The sequence below is a fragment of the Sus scrofa genome, chromosome X (assembly GCF_000003025.6).
Source record: "Sus scrofa isolate TJ Tabasco breed Duroc chromosome X, Sscrofa11.1, whole genome shotgun sequence".
NCBI lineage: Eukaryota > Metazoa > Chordata > Mammalia > Artiodactyla > Suidae > Sus > Sus scrofa.
Window position 1 is genome coordinate 23,373,806 of NC_010461.5, and position 5,875 is coordinate 23,379,680.

Consider the following 5,875-nt stretch of genomic DNA (forward strand, 5'->3'; position numbering starts at 1 on the left):
GATGCAAGACACTGGAAATAAACTGGAGGCAAAGATGGATAACTTACAGGAAACACCAAGCAAAGAAATAGAAGATATAAAACTGAAACAAGCAGAGATGCAAAGTACAATAACTGAAATAAAAAATTCACTAGAAGCAGCTAACAGCAGAATACAGGAGGCAGAAGAACAAATAAGCGAGGTGGAGGACAGATGAGTAGAAATTATGGATGCAGAACAGAAAAGAGAAAAAAGATTGAAAACAAATGAAGAGAGTCCCAGAGAACTCTGGGACAACATTAAATGCATCAACATCCGTATTAGAGGGGTGCCAGAAGGAGAAGAGAGAGAGAAGGGGACAGAAAAAATATTCCAAGAGATGATAGCTAAAAACTTCCCTAACATGGGAAAGGAACCACTCACTCAAGTCCAGGAAGCACAACGAGTACCATATAAAATAAACCCAAGGAGGAACACCCTGAGACACATATTAATCCAACTAACCAAAATTAAAGACAAAGAGAAAATCTTGAAAGCAGCTAGGGAAAAGAAACAAGTAACATACAAGGGAACCCCAATAAGATTATAGGCAGATTTTTCAGCAGAAACTCTGCAGGCCAGAAGGGAGTGGCATGATATACTTAACGTGATGAAAGGAAAAAACCTCCAACCAAGACTACTTTACCCAGCAAGGCTCTCATTCAGATTTGAAGAAGAAATCAAAAACTTCACAGATAAGCAAAAGCTGAGAGAATTCAGCAACACTAAACCAGCCTTACAACAAATACTAAATGCCATGGGAACAGTAGGGAGTAAGGAGTAAGTAAGGGGAGATTGGCACAAACTTCATAAAGGACCTAGTAATGAAGATTATCATTGCATACGTGTATGAAAATTTCAGGTGGAGAAAGTCATTACAAAGAGAAGCCATAACTCATAGACCTAAAGGAGTGAGAGAATATTCAGAGTCTGTCAGTCATTGAAAGGAAGAGTGTTTCCTGAGGAGCTAAAACTGGCAAAGTTACCCTAACTAAAAGAGTTTTTATTATTTTATGCCTGCATATTTGGACTCTGTCTTCAAATTGGTGTAGAAGCATTAAGAATTTTAGCCAGAGAAGAATATACAAATAAAAGAGAGAAAGACATATACTATATATGTGGTTACACTAAAAGAGATCCAGAACAGAAGCAAAATGCAAGGCTGTAACTCAATGTTTGCAGTATGGAACACATCCTTAATCCTCTGGGCAACTGCAGAGAAAGTTTCAGGAGTGAACACAGATAATTGATTTTATTATTGAGCCAGTGGGAGGCAGCATCATTTGGTGGAAATTGAATTAATTAGTATATAAGAGAACTATGCCTCTATTTTATCCCCTTCAAATTCTGAAATACTCATTCTTTTGGTGTGTGTGTGGGGGGGGAAATTTTCCCTTAATCTGAAAAGTAGATGAAGCAGGGAAATAATAATACACAAGCCATATGCATTGATTCCTTTTTCAGTTTGTGAAAAAAGATTATTGATCACAAGCATCTTGAAAATATCTTCATGATGATATTTGGCTAACTGCCATTGATGCCAATAAGTTGAAAGTAATGGTCTATAGAAGCACAGTAGCTATACCAAGCCTTCTGTAGGAAGGATAACTTTAAGGAAGGAAATGTTGGTGAACATTTATTATGAAATTTAAGGATTTCCAGGGAAAAAAAGAATATTTGGTTTGATAATTATTAATATTATTATTCAAGTTTAATATATTCTATATCCAGGCAACAGATTATAATGGACACTCTGATGAATAAAAAGAAAGCTTGAGGAAACAACACTGAGGGCAATAATTAAAGGCCCATTAATTTATCTTAATAAAAGGGGATGGATATCTATATATATATCACAGTTCAGACAGCTTCTTGGCACTGATTATAGATTAATATTATAATGGTTACTGTGGTTAGCCACCCAGATTTTCCTTTCAGGACAGAGACACTCATTTCTCCAAGGGCTGGAAGTGTTAGATATGCAAGTCCCTTTACAAGAACTATCATCTGCCAAAAAAACATTGCCTTACCAAAGGTCTTGAATGTGTTAATTTATTATATGTCAGCTCCAAATTCACCCTTCAATACCTACTCTGCCTGCAATAACGGACAGAAATCTTTAAGCATTCCTCCTTCGTGGTGAACACAATATTAAACTCTCTCACTAGAGGTCGCTGTTGTGACACTGCAGGAGGAAGAAATTTCTACTGATTCCTCTGGTTGTACCACTGGTCAAAGGTGTGAGTTTGAGGATTCTGCCCCAGCCAGGGCCAAGAATATGGTGGTTCCTTGGTGACCTCACAGCTCTGGCTCTGCCTGTTGATCACCTTCCTTGGCCCTCCCAACACTAACACTGTATGTTTCCACCCTTTGTTCAGCACTGATGTCCACACTTTTCTGCACATTCATCCACCAACCCACTAGATGATGCTTGTCTGCTTGACCGGTAACTATGGGCCCAGCTCCGCTTAAAGAAACCAGTGATTTTTTTTTTTTTTTTTTTTTTTGTTATCCAGTGAGCTGCAACTCCATCTTCTCCAATGAATTAGGCATGACTGCCTTGGGGAAGGAGGTCCCCTTCCAAGTTGGGACCTCTTTGGGGACTCTCTCTTCAGCCACAGGGCACTATATAGAGAGTGCTCTTACATCCTATAGTTACTCTTTTATCCGAGCTTAATAGTTATTTATAGTAAATTCTCCTGTTTTAATCATAGTTTCTCTGAGCCCTAGCAATTCTTTCGATAAAACAGGTACTAAAACCCCACCAAATCTCATGTCGTTTCTGAAGATCAACTAATATGATGTATGTATAAGCATTTTGTTAAGTGCGATGTGCAATATAAATGCAAGCTATTTTATTTTTATATTAATAGTGATGGTAAATGAATGACTTTGCAAACTAAACATCTGATTATTGATACAAATGTTTGGTTATTATGCCAACCACCATTCCTGATTCTGAAAAATGGTCTAGTTGTTTGTGGATTATTTCCAAATTATCATTCTCACTCATGCAGAAAAGTTGAAAATGCAGGCTGTGATATGATGAAACATCCCTTTCTCTATCATAACATTTTACTTAGAGGAAGAATTCTGACTGAAGTGCCATAAGAACATGATAAAAAGCTGAAGACTAGAAGTGCAAAATCACCCAAGCAAGTTTATAAAGCTTAGAAATCCCAGGCAGTTGATATTTATCACACAGTCGAATGCTAATGCATCCAGGAAAATAACATGAGCTCCAGATGCAGCCATTAGGAATGTGCTGTGGGACAGGTCATCTGTGCTTTTCATCTGCCAAATGCATCATTTAAAAGGAGTGCTTGATGAACTTTGGTGAGAAAAGGAATATGGATAATTTAAACACCAATATTAACTTTGTCTTACATCTGTAAGTACTCTGACCTAAATAACACACAAATACATTAATTTAGTGTTATTTTTCATTTGGTAAATGGCTTAAAATATTATCAAGCATTCAAATCAGTAGTAAAGGAAAAATTAAGAATCAAGAAATCGAAATGTAAATCTTTCTGTTTGAATTATGCAAGTCATTTTGAAATATTTTTAAGTATTCATTTCAAAGGTGTAGAAAAGAACAAAAACAGTAAAAAAAAAAAAAAACTCAAGCATAACTTTTTTTGTACCAAAGCTACTTCTATCAACTTGAATGGTCAAGACAGTATAGATATTTTGGTTAGATTATTTTGTTATTGAACAGTTCTCAGTGTCCAGATTCCTGGTATTGCAAAGACAGAAAAAATGTGCAAATTGAATGTTTAGCTTTGGTAATATCATTATTAAAAATGCATTTAAAGATTAATTTAAGTCCATGATTTTCTTTTCTGAGGAGATGTTCATTTGTGCTAGATATTAGATTCCAGTTATAAGTGATATCATATGGTATTTGTCTTTGTCTTTCTGGCTCATTTCATGGACTTGGAGAAGAGACTTGTGGTTGCCTGATGGGAGGGGGAGGGAGTGGGAGGGATCGGGAGCTTGGGCTTATCAGACACAACCTAGAATAGATTTACAAGGAGATCCTGCTGAATAGCATTGAGAACTATGTCTAGATACTCATGTCGCAACAGAAGAAAGGGTGGGGGAAAAAACTGTAACTGCAATGTATACATCTAAGGATAATCTGACCCCCTTGCTGTACAGTGGGAAAATTAAAAAAAAAAGATTAATTTAGACTAAGTAATAATGACATCTTCATATTCTAGGAGAGTATTTCACCAACTGAAAGGAACATAATGGTATGTATTACTACTGCAAGTGTCTGAATCTGAATAAAAGTTGCTATTAAATTTGTTGTCCCAGCTTGAATCTGCAGGAGAATTCTCCACAGAGTTTGGAGACAAGACATTTTAGAGGAGAGGAAAGGAAGCAATTGAACTGTGATGCAGGAAGCTCTGGAGTGAGTAATGCCTTTCATAATGTCTCATCTTGGTTTGCTGTGGCTGGACCTTTATATTCCAGCTTTACTTAGTAAGAGATGTAGGCTATTCTGGGGAGAATGTGGCCTCTGAGAAGGGAATTCTCTGCAGATGAGAGGCCAAGAGAGGCTGACAGTTGGAGGTTGCAAACACTCCCCACAGCTGAGCAGAAAGTCTTTCTTTGAAAATGAATCTGGGTGGTGCATCTCCATGTCTGCCACAGTCCACACCCCATGTCTCATAGATCCATGTATATTTGCATGTTTGGGGAATAGCCTACAAATGCCACTGGAAATCTCTTTCCAAGGGGACATTTAGAAGAAGGAAGTTAGTGAGATAAACTATAGTCCTTGGTGCTGCAGTTCCTCTATTAATCTCCCTCCTCCGTTTTCACTCTACACAAGATACCATAAGCTACCACATACACTGGCCTCAGTGGCTTAGCTGGTGACATGACCTAGATTCTCACCCCTGAGGTCCCTGAGTACCTTGTCATTCTGCCCTTCTCATAAGATGGTGGCCATACCTGTTTCTTTACACCCACAATTGGGCAAAGGGATACCAAGATGCACTCAAGTGGGCCATTTGATTCCACACACATTCTTCTGCTCCACCAATGTGTAAGCAGCCCTACTTTTTCCTCTTGATTAGAGTTATTCCTGCTAAAACAATGACTCCTTTTCTTGTGGAGTTTATAATTCAATGGCACTCTTCTGTGTCTTTGGGGGAAATGGTACCCTCTTTTGAGAACAGAATATTTAACCATATAGACCCCAGAATTGCAGAAATGGGGAGCACAAAGGACCCCAGTAAGTCACTGCAAATGATGGGAAGAGAATGGAAACTCCTCTAGTATTCTATCTACTGGGAACATAGTGTCATATAAAGGTTGTTAATTAAGGATGTATACAAAATCCTGGGGGATGAAGTATTGCTTCCGACCTGGTGCTTCAAGCTATGCCTCCAGCAGCTTGTTCCCACACTATCCAGGCACAGATTCTAAGTCAAAATATGACTGTGGATCAAGGGACCATTCCCACATCATCTTTGCTATAAAAATAGATCCCTGGTCTGCTACTATGTTATGTGGAATCACATAGTGGGAGATCAAACACTATATAAACCCTTGGACAATGGTGCTGGCTGAGGCCCTGCAGTTAGTAAAGGCAAAATGATACTCAGAGTGTCAATTCCTATGAAAAGGAGCCACTAAATTTTCCAGGCTAGAAGGGCCCAGGAGCCTAGAAGGGGCTAGAAGGGGTCAAGATACCAAAAGGTCTGTTGCTGCCAGAATGGGAAATCATTGCTTGCAGTAGCAAGGTCAGTTTTAGTCAGTGAGAGTGCATGTTGTTGGGAAAATGTACAACCTCCACCTCTGTTACCTTGGCTACATTGTTTCAGCACTGGGATGACTGATG